Here is a 13885-nt window from a genome sequence, read left to right as displayed (position 1 = left end):
ACAAATAAATAAAAAACAGGGAATGGAAAAACCCGAGGAAACTGATTAGCCTGGCTGTTTTAACCCCCTATCACGATCCCCAATGGGCTCTGTAGAACATGGTCCACTGCTAATAGACAAAAGTTAAAAACGTTCAACCATGGAAGTTAAAAGAGGTAAGCGAAAGTTGATGTTTCTTGTTTTACACACCTTCATGAGAGTTTCACTTGGTTTCACTTTCACTTATCTATAGGGTATATGAGTTAATTGCGTTTTGTATGAGTCATTTGCTGCATATCTGATAATCAGCGAAGTCGAATTACACACACGTTACCTTGATTTATCCAAACCTTGGTGTCATTTTGGAGGATGTGCATGGAATGGCCGGCCACGTCTTGGGTTTCCACTAGTTACCACAGTCACAAAGTCAAAATTGGCTATAGGCTTTCGTAAATATGAATGAAAACAAAAAGCGTTAGGCATAAGGTTAGCAGTATGGTTAAGGTTACGGGTAGGTTTAAAATCAGATTTTAAGAAGATAAATGATAGAAATAGGCGGGGTTTATTACTTATTGATTGTGGTAACTAGTGATGACACAATTCTAGGGCTGCCACACCTAGGGAAAGGCCTTTAGGGCAAGTCACGAGCCAACCTAAAGAGGATTTAGTCTATCAAATTGATCTAAAAGCCCATGAATAAATAGCATAGGACCAAACCTATGCATATAGGGGCGGCAGGTAGCCTGGTGGTTAGAGCGTTGGATTTGTAATCGAAAGGTTGCAAGCTAGAATCCCTGAGCTGACAAGGTGAAAATATGTCGTTTCTGCCCGAGCAAGGGAGTTAACCCACTGTTGCTAGGCCGTCATTGAAATAATTAATTTGTTCTTAACTGACTTGCCTAGTTAAATAAAGGTAAAACACATATATATAGGCTACGTCTTTTTGTTTGTATACACAACTCCACTGAAGAATGGTGCAAATCCTTGTTGCAGACAGACTAAACATGTAATAAACACATCCAATCCTACTTTCAGAAAGGTTGTGGGACTGTGGTTCTGGCCGGGGGAGGTTCTGGAAATTTTCGAGTTTATCCCTCAGGGTAAACGAAGCAGAGGCTGTTTGGAACCAATGGGAATGAAGCATCCACTCCCCTCGCTCTGTAAATTTGAGTTCAGTTGAGTTCAGTTGCCGCCACAGTGCAGTGCAGTCTCGCCGAGGGACTTTGGATGGGCTCTGAGGAGTTCGATGCTCCACAATAGGCCTATTGTTTTGGTTTTATTTTGGGAGTTTATGTTTTCTTTTCAAACTTCTATTTCAACTTACTGCGCATTTCTTACAAGTCTCCACACTTTCTGGAGGTTTTTATTAGGAGAGTGAAGGAGGGCGGTGCAGGATGAATGGAACTACTTCTGAGAAGGCGGCATCGAGCCTGTCGTCTGATCTCCACGCCACAGTGAGCTGTCCAATGATTTCCCGACGCTGCCAAAGTCTTCTCCCATGGACATGGGGTTCTACAGCGGCCAGACGATGCACAGCCACCACGGCTACTACCCCAGCCACGGCCAGTCCTACTCGCAACCAATGAAACCATCCTCGTATCATCACCATTACAATCTCCATGGGATTGGGGTATCGGGGGCCTACATTGCAAAATCGGAATACCCTTATCCCCATAAGCAATACGCTCATTATACCCGAGACATACAGTCACATCTCCAAGATATCGGTAAGATTTACGCATGAGACGCGTTGCCATTTTTGGTGAATAAAGAGTTGTCTCGAAGTTATGTTTATTAATAGTGTCAATGTGGCCCATGTTAAATTAACCATCCCAAATGCGTAGGCTATCTCTTATCGACGAGGACCAACCTTTATGCCACATGATATTAATCGAATTTACATTTGGTCAGCCTAATATTGGTGTTGGGCATTAATTTGGGGGGAGTTCAAATGTTTCGAAAATAGTATAAATTAGCGTAGCCTACTATTGATATTTTGGCCTACCTACATTATTTTACATATATGATTAAATTGTGCATGTTTATTTATACAGTAATTATTATTCAACATGTCCTCATGTGGGATATGAACTCAAGACCTCTTGGTTCATGGCATTCAGAACTTTCTACTATGCCACCATGTCTGTGTAAATTACTGATTTCACCTGTATTCCTACACTGGACTTCAAAGTAAATCTCAGTTTTGTATAATACACTCAAGAAAAACTATTATATTTATCAGTGATTCAGGAATAACATTAAAATATAATAATATGCCCCACCAACATTAGACAACTATACAGAAAACCCTTAAAATGTTGAGATAAATACATGAAATCAATGATGAAAGAATAGTCAGATTAAATTATAGCAGTTCAGAAGGCAGTCGTTTGCTAAATGCAGAGATGTATTATGTATTATGACACTTGAGGTCAGATGTTCAAATGTGAAAAAAATTCACATGTATTCAATATAGAGTTCGCATTTTTACATGTGAGGAGAATAATGTTTTCACTTCACATGTGAAAAACTTTCAAATGTTGTCACATGTAGCATGGAATAACATGTTGAAATTTTGCCTCCCCATATTGTCAGATTTATTTCATATAATATGTTTTCATATGTGCTGAAATGTTTTCACGTGTGTACTTTCATGTTATCACGTGTTGCTTTTACTTGTTTCACATGTTATCACATTTACTTCACGTGATACAAAAAATCTGCAAGGATAAGCTATGCAGAAACATATTTTTTTGCTATTCTGCTTTCTAGGCTGCAAAGCTAACAACTTGTGATATGTGACGACAACTTTTAATTAAAAGAAAATGAGCTAAATCCTACCCCATTTTGTATTTTTGTAAAATATAAAATAAAAAAGTCTTAAAGGTACCAAACAGTCATTCTAATTCCCATGTAAAATAGCATTTTGAGTGACTAAAATATTACCCATAATATTAGTTTTGGATAGAAATGCTCAAAATTAGCTCATAGCTAACCACTAGGAAGTTTGAAAAGACAGGCGAGTGGGCGGGGAGCATATATGAGCTCTCAAGCAACTTTGGTGATATACAAAGCAACTCAAACATTGAAATTGCATCAATGATGTCAAAAATGTTTTATACATTTCCCGTTTGGCATGTCTCTTGTGAAGCGGTTCACAGCAGCACTAACGAATGTCTTGACTTGACAACTGCGTCAGAGTTTTGAACGACCCTTCCCTCCCTTTTGTTCCATTATGGCTGAAGATTTAGCTAGCCAGTAGTTAGCTAACACCAGACACAGATTAAAATGTTAACATTGCCATAGATGAATATGGCAAACTTGTAATTATATTTGCTGATACCCTACCACCAAATGTTGGCACAGTAAAGTAGCTATCTAGCTATATAAACCATGTGTAGCCAATGTAAAATGTTAGCGGGGTGCGCGCTAATAGAGTTTCAATCGGTGACGTCTCTCGTTCTGAGACCTTGAAGTAGTTGTGTAGTTGTTCCCCTTGCTCTGCAAGGGCCACAGCTTTTGTGGAGCGATGGGTAATGATGCTTCGAGGCTGGCTGTTGTTGATGTGTGCAGAGGGTCCCTGTTTTGAGCCCAGGTACGGGCGAGGAGAGGGACGGAAGCAAAACTGTTACATTGATGCTGTTGACCCGGATCACTGGTTGCTGCGGAAAAGGAGGAGGTCAAAAAATTGCCTGAGTGTAAACCAATGTGAAATGGTTAGCGGGGTGCGCGCTAATAGCGTTTAAATCAGTGACTTCACTCGCTCTGGGACCTTGAAGTAGTTGTTCCCCTTGCTCTGCAAGGGCTGTGTCTTTTGTGGAGCGATGGGTAACGATAATTCAAGGGTGGCTATTGTTGATGTGTGCAGAGGGTCCCTGGTTTGAGCCCAGGTAGGGGCGAGTAGAGGGATGGAAGCTATACTGTTACACAGGCCCATTTGCAACCACGCCTTCTCCGATGTTGGTTACAAGGTGGTACTTACTTAAATTAGGTAATAGAAAATTAAGGTGATGATACCCTATCACTTTAATAATCCCGCCTCCTGAATCCAATTGTTTGACATGGGGGAGGGGACCAGTAACTTTATGTAGAAGCAACAGTCATACTTTTCATACATTGGTCATCATACTTTGATCTGGTTTCATCCAAATATCATTACATTTCATGAAATACATGATTTTGACTGTTCTTTACCTTTAAGATGAGCTCCCAGGGAATAGTGTATTATATCATTTTTATCCTAAAATTCAAATTACCCATTGGGCCTAGTCTACTTTGATTGTTTTGCAATAACACACTATGCTATTAAGCTCTTAAATAATATCAATTGTTCATATGGCCTAGAAGGAAAATGAAAATGTAGCCTATTCTATAAACGCAAAAGACTTCCTTATTTTTTCCAAAATTGGTTTTGCAAAGCAGCTGAAACCTTCACATTTGAGAGAGAACTACTATTGTGTTTGCGTTATCATTGGTCATTTTAGTGTTAACAATGTTTAGGTATCCAGGCCCTATAACATACCGTTTAGCTGGTAGCATTGACATTCCAGGAAGAATCTTTCTCTTTGAAATTGGCCCGGGGCTAAGCCCAAAGCCACATGCATCAACATGAGGTGTCACGACATGTCAGTCTGGCACACATTACTTTTTGGCTCAATAGCCTGTCTTAGAGTTTTGACTTGATCACTCCATGTGAAAACACCACAAACAATACATGAAGGTTAAATAGCCTATATACTCGATGCACCAATCATCTTCTCTCATTATCTCCCATAATAGTGTGAGGGGCATTGTAATATCTTGGACAGAGACATTTTGTGCACCAAACCCTGTTTAGGCTATTGAGTAAAGCCTATTTCAGAACTGGTAAAAACAATGTAAGGCATAATCATATTTTTTTTAATGATGTTTACTTATGAAATATATCATGAATTAATTAATCTGTTATCATAATACTTTTTTTCTGTAGGCATAGGCCTATAGTCTACTGTTGAAGCCCTCTGTAGTCTAGTGTAAATGTATGAGCCCCTCAAGTCCTTTAGCCTACTAATGCTCTGTTGTCATTTTTCATTTTTTTAGCGAAAGAGGAACCAGAGCCTGAGGTGAGAATGGTCAACGGAAAGCCTAGAAAAATCAGAAAACCTCGCACCATATATTCTAGTTACCAGCTCGCTGCGTTGCAACATCGCTTTCAGGGAGCTCAGTATTTGTCTCTTCCTGAGAGAGCCGAACTAGCGGCTCATCTCGGCGTGACACAAACACAGGTGAGGAAGCCACATACCACTGTTATGACACGCTGTTGAGAGATTAAATATCTCTACGATTTATGTTCTTTTGTCTAATAAAACCATGAACTATGCTGGCATCTTTTTGCATACTGTAATTCTACACTTAGTGAATCATCTGAGACGTTATAGGTTTTTATCGCTTTTAATTTTTAAAAGTATTTGGTACATTTTCGCAACTCTTTGTACAAAACAGATGATCAAAAAGGAAGTTGTTTTAAACTCTTAGCACATGTTCAATTGACTTAATACAACATGCAAAATCATAGTCACTTTTTCACCAAACTTAATTAAATGTTGTTTTTTAAAACCTTTATTTAAGTAGGCAAGTCAGTTAAGAACAAATTCTTATTTACAATGACGCCAGCCAAATCCAAACGATGCTGGGCCAATTGTGCACCGCTCTATGGGACTCCCAATCACATCCGGATGTGATACAGCCTGGATTCAAACCAGGGACTGTAGGGACTTGCACTAGAGATGCAGTGCCTTAGACCACTGCGCCACTCGGGAGCCTAACTTAAACAGTGTTTCATCTAGAAATACATGTTCATATAAAGTAATTTCCTTTCACAATGCAATACTCACATTACTTTTGATATGATTCACTTTTCTTTTGTTAAAACATGTTACTATTACTTAATCTGACTGTTCTTAATTGATGATCATTTAAACATTTGGTAAACCTATAGATCATGGGTGTCAAACTCTGGCCCGTGAGACAATACCAAATTACTACTAGAGCTGGCCCGCCGGTATTATACAGCGCATTCACCACTAATACTACGAATCCCATAATGCTCTGCTGTTTTCGCGCGCCAATCAGGACAGGACCCAGAAACGCTCTCTCCTCTGTGACAGTAGTCATAGCAACATAGACGCTACAACTGTCAGCGAGCTAACCCTTCCCAAAAATTGCGAAAAGAAAGGCAGAAAACAGGAGCTTTCTGGACAAGTGGGAGGCAGAATATCTGTTTACATATGTAAAAGACAAACCTGTTTGTCTTGTTTGTGAAGTCAACGTGGCTGTAAGTAAGGAGTACAACATTAGACGACACTATGAAACAAAACACCATGACAAATACAAGGACCTGGACATGACTCAAAGGAGCCAGAAAGTAGAGGAGATGAAAAGAAGTTTGGTTTCACAACAGAATATGTTTAAAAAAGCCACATCACAAAGCGAGGCTGCTGTAAAGGCTAGTTATATAGTGGCAGCAGAGATCGCAAAATCAGCCCGGCCCTTTAATGAGGGAGAGTTCATGAAAAAGTGCATGATGAAGGTTTGTGACCTCGTATGCCCAGAGAAAAAACAAGCATTTTCAAACGTGAGCCTGAGCAGGAACACAGTAGCTGATCGCACATGTGATCTTGCCACCAATCTGTATGACCAGCTGATGGAAAAGGGAAAAGATTTTGTTGCGTTCTCCCTCGCTGTGGATGAGAGCTGCGACGCATCTGATACTGCTCAGCTGTCAGTCTTCATCCGTGGAGTGGACTCAAATCTGTGTGTTACGGAGGAGCTATTAGGATTCAAATCAATGCATGGCACAACCACAGGAAAGGAAATCTTTGAGGAGGTTTCCAAATGTGTAACTGAAATAAAGCTGCCGTGGGATAAACTCGTTGGATTAACGACAGATGGTGCGCCAGCGATGTGCGGTAAAAAGAATGGACTGGTGGGCATGGTTCGGGAGAAGATGCGGGAAGAGAACTGTGCAAGTGAGCTAACTGTTTACCACTGCATCATACATCAGGAAGCACTGTGTGCCAAAGCCCTAAAGATGGAACATGTTATGACCACAGTAACACAGGTAGTTAACTTTATAAGAGCCAAAGGTCTAAATCACCGCCAGTTTAAATCTTTTCTGGAGGAGTGTGGTTCGGAATACGCAGAGGTGAGATGGCTAAGCAGAGGAAAAGTACTGAACAGATGTTTCGAGCTGCGTGAGGAAATATGTCAATTCCTGGAAACCAAAGGGAAGGATACAGCAGAGCTCCGGGAGCAAAAGTTCCTGTGTGAGCTGGCCTTTCTCTGTGACATCTCGAGCCATCTCGATGCGCTGAACCTGCAGCTTCAGGGGCGGGGGCGCATCATCACAGACATGTACGCTGCAGTGAGGGCCTTCAAAACTAAACTGCCTGTGGGAGAATCAGATGCTGCAAGGAAACCCTTGCCATTTTCCCTGCTGCCAATCCATAAAAGCATAGATCTCTACCGCCGTGTTCCCATGCGCACAGTTTGCTGAAAAACTCTGTGTTCTCGCCGCTGAGTTTAGCCGGCGATTTGCCGACTTCGATGCCCAGAAATGCAAGTTTGAACTGCTTAGTAATCCCTTCGCAGTTGATGTGGAAAATGCACCAACCAACATCCAAATGGAGCTGATTGAACTCCAGTGCAACGACACGCTGAAGTCAAAGTATGATGCTGTGGGCGCCGCACAGTTTCCACGGTTCATCCCTGACACAATGCCTCAGCTCCGCACCCAAGCTGCTCAGATGCTCTCCATGTTCGGCAGCACTTATCTATGCGAGCAACTTTTCTCCTCGATGAAGATGACCAAAACAACTCACAGGAGACGTCTGACTGATGAACATCTTCGCTCGATACTGAGGATTTCTTCAGCTCAGAGCTTGAGCCCAGACATTGATGAACTAGCATCCAAGAAGAGATGCCAGGTATCTGGCTTGGGCACATCAGATTAGACCAGTGTGCAATATTTAATGTTTTCTTTATGCACTTTTTCTTGCTACAAGGCATGGGCTTGAATGGTTGATTGATTTATTATCATTTTATTTGTAAAATTATTAGCCAGTGGAAAAAGTTTATTTTGGTATTTAAATCAGAAGGCTGCAAATAGAAAAGAGGCATACAATTTTTATTTAAATTTTATTTATTTAATAAATTAATGCCATTGATGTGTTTTTTCATTTGAAATTCGATTTTGCATGTCTCCACTATTAAATTATATATTGTATGGTAATAAGCGATGCTTGTTCCATATTCAATGTTAAAGCAAAACTTGTTTGGGTCCATATTAAAAGGTTAATTTGTTCAATGTTGGCCCATGACTTTGTTCAGGTTTTACATTTTGGCCCACTGGGTATTTGAGTTTGACACCCCTGCTATAGATTGTACACGTAAACTGGTTTGTCTACTACAGATTTTGAGAATTACATATTAAAAAGTATGTCTGTAAAGTATAAACATAAAAAATATGATACTACTATGTACTACTATGATGATGACTATGATTTTACTTCACAGTAAGTTAAAAAAAAATATGATCAGAGATGCACTCTCTGATCTCTCTGATATGTAACAAATCAAAGTGTATTGGTCATGTACACAGATTAGCTAATGTTACAGCAGTTGAATGAAATGCTTGTGTTTCTAGCTCCTACAGTGCAGTAATACAATATCAATACAATACCAATGCATAAATAATCCAGAAAGTCCAAAACAAGAAAGAAATGCATTCCCTATACAATAAACATGTATCCAAAATGAAGTTTGCCATGACAAAAGGTTTTTCCCCAGGTACATGAATAGGATAATTACTGCAAATTCGATGAGAAACTATGGCCAAATGCTCAAGACAGGCTTAATGCAAAAACTAGTGTCTGCTAAAACGTATTTCTTTAATTTCTTTCATTTGATTACATTGTGAAGATGTCTTCAATCATCATACCTTTGATCACACATGGGATAGAAATGATGGAAATTTGATCTTTAGTCAATTTTAATGGGTAGTGCAAGTGTATAGCTTAATGTGGAAACAGTGTCATGTACTGTTATTTACAGTACTGGAGCATACTACATTCAAAGTACACATTTGAAACATGTATCTTACAATTCACCACATACTTGTACATTTTTTACCAAAGCGATAAAAAAAACAGTATTGTTTATATTATATGTCAAACCACCGGGTTTATTAACCTCTTCCTGTTTGTTTTCATATCTGATAATTGATAGCTTCATTTATGGATCTAAGTTTGCATCTGGATTCCAAATTTTAATGCAATATAATTAGGTATATTCTATTCTAATAAGGCATAGGGTGTCAATATGAAATTACAACACTTTGCTAGATAATACATTTTTAACTCATACCTTCACATTTTCTGGTACAAACATCCCAAACAACCTGTAGCTCAAATATATTTTCTTCCAGGTCAAGATCTGGTTCCAGAATCGGCGTTCCAAATTCAAGAAGCTGTACACATACGGGGAAGTTCCACTGGACCACAGCCCAGGAGCCAGTGACTCTATGTCCTGCAATTCACCCCCGTCCCTGGCCATTTGGGACAGTAGTATACCCACAGACCCTGCAACTAGAGAGCAGGCTCCCCAGCCCTCCCTCAGCTCCTCTCTATGTTATGTGGAGGACTACACTCATCACTGGTATCAACAGACCTCACAGTCACGTTCACAGCACTCAGGACTGGTTCTTCAGCACACAACACTACCAAAGAATATGGGGGCGGTGTACTAATACAAAACGTATCGGAACAAGCTGTGGTCCAACAACATGGCCATTTATTGGAAATAAAGCCTAGAGGGTGTGTGCCAAAACAGAGGGCTGAAGTTCACAGACAAGTTGGGAAACATGCACAAGGACTTATTGTCTCTGTTGTTCCTTTTGGATTCAAAACAGAGGAACTGTATACAAAAAGAATGGACAAATCCATGTTCTGTTTAGATGGATGTTTAGAGTGACGAGTTGCTAATATTATCAGTGGCTCATTTCACTCTGTTGGAGAGATTTGATATGAGAATGGATGGAATAGCAGCCTATTTGGTGGCACTTTCCTTTATAGAGGCCCACTGTGGGACCACTGTGGGACCATTAAATGAACATATTCTTTGATCTACAGCTATTCAAATATATACTGTCAGTGCATTCAACACCCTTTGTTTCTTCACAATATGAAACACCCACAGATACATGGAAGTGGTGTGTACCATTTTCATACATTCATAAATTATACTTACCATTTCTTGCATTTATATAGATGTAATTAAGGCTCAATTCACATATTGAGCCATACAACATTTTATTACACAATGGTTCAAAACAAAACATCTCTTGGAAGTTGCAGAGAACTATAGGAAATAAAAATGTGTATTTGGTACTTTGCATTTGCAATAGATTTTTGGTAAAAGCCATAAACTCAGGTTGTTATTTATAATGTAGCCTATTTTATACTCTATTGATATGTTAATAGAACTTCAATGTGAGAACTTAAAAAATCTAATTGTGACACTTTGGTGCCTGAGAAACACATATTTTATAGTTAGTCTTTTGTGTGAATAATAAAGTTTTTATTTGTATTAATTATATTTACACCAATTGAAATGATGTAATATTTACACACACATGCACACACACAGATGTAAATAACCCCTTGAGATAACATTAAAATCTTGTTTCCATAGACTTCTTTATACAAATTATCCAATGAAACGGTTGTAAGGACAAAATGGAATGGAATAAATTATATATTAACAGTCCAGACCAATAAATATATAGGCGCTTAGAGCTTTATCTCTATTGAGATAGAATCACGTTATATATTTTTTTTAATTATCACTTTGGTACTACTTTCACAAGTATGTGGTGAATATTTGAAACTTTAGCACAAAAACACTTGCAACACAGCCAATCTTACATTCAAAACCTTTCATAGTGCATTAATTTGGTTTGTAAACATCTGTCACCACACAACCATATATCCAAAATATACGTTTACTGTGAAATAAAATGAGTACATTGGTTTAATCACAAAAACACAACATAATGATATATTCTCAATTGAGTTATTTATTTTAACAACCATTTAACCCAATACCAAAACATGTAAGATACATGATTCAAAATTGTCCTTTGAATGTAGTATGCTACAGTACTGTAAATTACAGTACATTACACTGTTTTACATTAGGCTATACACTTGCACTACCCATGAAAATTGACTGGATATCACATTTCCATAATTTCTATCCCTTGTGTGATCAAAAGTGTGATCATTGAAGACATCTTTCACAATGTAATCAAATGCAAGAAATGAAAGAAACAATCTTTAGCAGACACTAGTTTGCATCAAGCCTGTCTTGAGCATTTGGCCATAGGTTTTGATCGAAATGGCAGTAAATATCCTCATTATTCATGTACCTTGGGAAAAACCTTTCGGTCTAAATTGGTCTGGATTGGAATCATTGCATGCCTCCTCTATAGCCAGATGGAGGGTGGTACACTCATGGGGATGGCAATTATACGTCTTCCATCTGTATTGTAGTCATGTATTGTAATTTGCAGTACTGTACTTATGTGTTTGCAGAAGTCCTGTATGTGGCTCAGTTTATTAAAGCATGGTACTAGCAACACCAGAATTGTGTGTTTGATTCTCACCGAGGTCACATACCAAAATGTGTAGACTGTGTCTGCTGCATAAATGGCATTTACAGTGGGGCAAAAAAGTATTTAGTCAGCCACCAATTGTGCAAGTTCTCCCACTGAGATGAGAGAGGCCTGTAATTTTAATCATAGGTACACTTCAACTATGACAGACAAAATGAGGGAAAAAAATCCAGAAACTCACATTGTAGGATTTTTTTATGAATTTATTTGCAAATTATGGTGGAAAATAAGTATTTGGTCACCTACAAACAAGCAAGATTTCTGGCTCTCACAGACCTGTAACTTCTTCTTTAAGAGGCTCCTCTGTCCTCCACTCGGTACCAGTATTAATGGCACCTGTTTGAACTTGTCATCATCAGTATAAAAGACGCCTGTCCACAACCTCAAACAGTCACACTCCAAACTCCACTATGGCCAAGACCAAAGAGCTGTCAAAGGACACCAGAAACAAAATTGTAGACCTACACCAGGCTGGGAAGACTGAATCTGCAATAGGTAAGCAGCTTGGTTTGAAGAAATCAACTGTGGGAGCAATTATTAGGAAATGGTAGACATACAAGACCACTGATAATCTCCCTCGATCTGGGGCTCTGGAACCACACGGGGGGACCTAGTGAATGACCTGCAGAGAGCTGGGACCAAAGTAACAAAGCCTACCATCAGCAAGGGCATTGGAGATGAAACGTGGCTGGGTCTTTCAGCATGACAATGATCCCAAACACACTGCCCGGGCAACGAAGGAGTGGCTTCGTAAGAAGCATTTCAAGCTCCTGGAGTGGCCTAGCCAGTCTCCAGATCTCAACCCCATAGAAAATCTTTGGAGGTAGTTGAAAGTCCGTGTTGCCCAGCAACAGCCCCAAAACATCACTGCTCTAGAGGAGATCTGCATGGAGGAATGGGCCAAAATACCAGTAACAGTATGTGAAAACGTGGTGAAGACTTACATAAAACGTTTGACCTCTGTCATTGCCAACAAAGGGTATATAACAAAATATTGAGATAAACTTTTGTTATTGACCAAATACTTATTTTCCACCATAATTGGCAAATAAATTCATTAGAAATCCTACAATGTGATTTTCTGGATTTTTTGATCTCATTTTGTCTGTCATAGTTGAAGTGTACCTATGATGAAAATTACAGGCCTCTCTCATCTTTTTAAGTAGGAGAACTTGCACAATTGGTGGCTGACTAAATGCTTTTTTGCCCCACTGTTACAGCACTCACTTACAGAAAAATGATGTGATTTCAAGTTTTGCACATGCAACATTTTATTTTTCATCTGAAATTTCAAGTGAAATAATGTGAAACCATGTGGTTTTGGAACACTTCACGTGATGATATTTTATATGAAGTTTCACATGTGGATATTTTTTACGAGATTTCACAGGTGATGCCCTGCAAACAGAAATTTGTGGTTAGGATGTCTCCGGAACGTCACGCAGTCACAGTGTTTTCAACTGACATATTAGACACACTTTGGCTGTCACACCCTGACCTGTTTCACCTAATTATATTTACAGGTGTCGCCCACTATCCCCTGTGTATTTATATCTGCGTTCTCTGTCTGTTGCCAGTTCGTATTGTTTGTCAAGCCTACCAGCGTTGTTCCCCCTTGCTCCTGTCTGCTTTTGCTCCTGTTTTCTTGCCCTGACCCTGAGCTTGCCTGCTGCCCTGTACCTTTGCCCCACCTATCTGGATTACTGACCTCTGCCTGCCCTTTAACCTGTCATTTTGCCTGTCCCTGAACTGTCCTTTTGCCTACCCCTGTTGGAATAATAAACTTTTGTTCTTTCGACACTGTCTGCACCTGGGTCTTACCTTAAACGTGATATTGACATACATAATTATATTGTGAATGTTTAATTTTACAATAATTATTATTCAACATGTCCTCACCTGGGATCTAAACTCTTGGTTCATGGCATTCTGATCTTTCTGCTATGCCACCATGTGTGTCAATAGCTGATTTCACCTGTATTCCTACACTCTGGACTTCAAAGTAAAACTCAGCTTTGTTACAAATACACACAAAAAACGATTATATGTATCATAGTTATTCAGGAGTAACATTAAAACAGAATAATATACCCCACCAACATTAGACAACTATACAGAAAACCCTGAAATTGCTGAAAGAAGTTAATTATATCAATGATGAGAGAATAGTCAGATTAACTGATAACTAAAATAACA

General features: G+C 39.2%; 1 pseudogene across 1 annotated transcript; it reads left to right on the top strand.

The window, feature by feature from the left end:
* The first annotated feature begins 1101 nt into the window (after positions 1 to 1101).
* LOC110521929 (homeobox protein Dlx3b-like) lies at positions 1102 to 11653 on the top strand (annotated as a pseudogene). Its single transcript, XR_016495308.1, has 3 exons — positions 1102 to 1706; positions 5059 to 5243; positions 9443 to 11653. The product of XR_016495308.1 is annotated as a homeobox protein Dlx3b-like (transcript).
* Positions 11654 to 13885: the final 2232 nt, after the last annotated feature.

Source organism: Oncorhynchus mykiss, chromosome 4 (genome assembly GCF_057628025.1).
Source record: "Oncorhynchus mykiss isolate SJ-2025 chromosome 4, ASM5762802v1, whole genome shotgun sequence".
Taxonomy (NCBI): Eukaryota; Metazoa; Chordata; class Actinopteri; order Salmoniformes; family Salmonidae; genus Oncorhynchus; species Oncorhynchus mykiss.
Note: the sequence above shows the minus strand (reverse complement) of the source record. Positions and strands in the feature narration are given on the sequence as shown.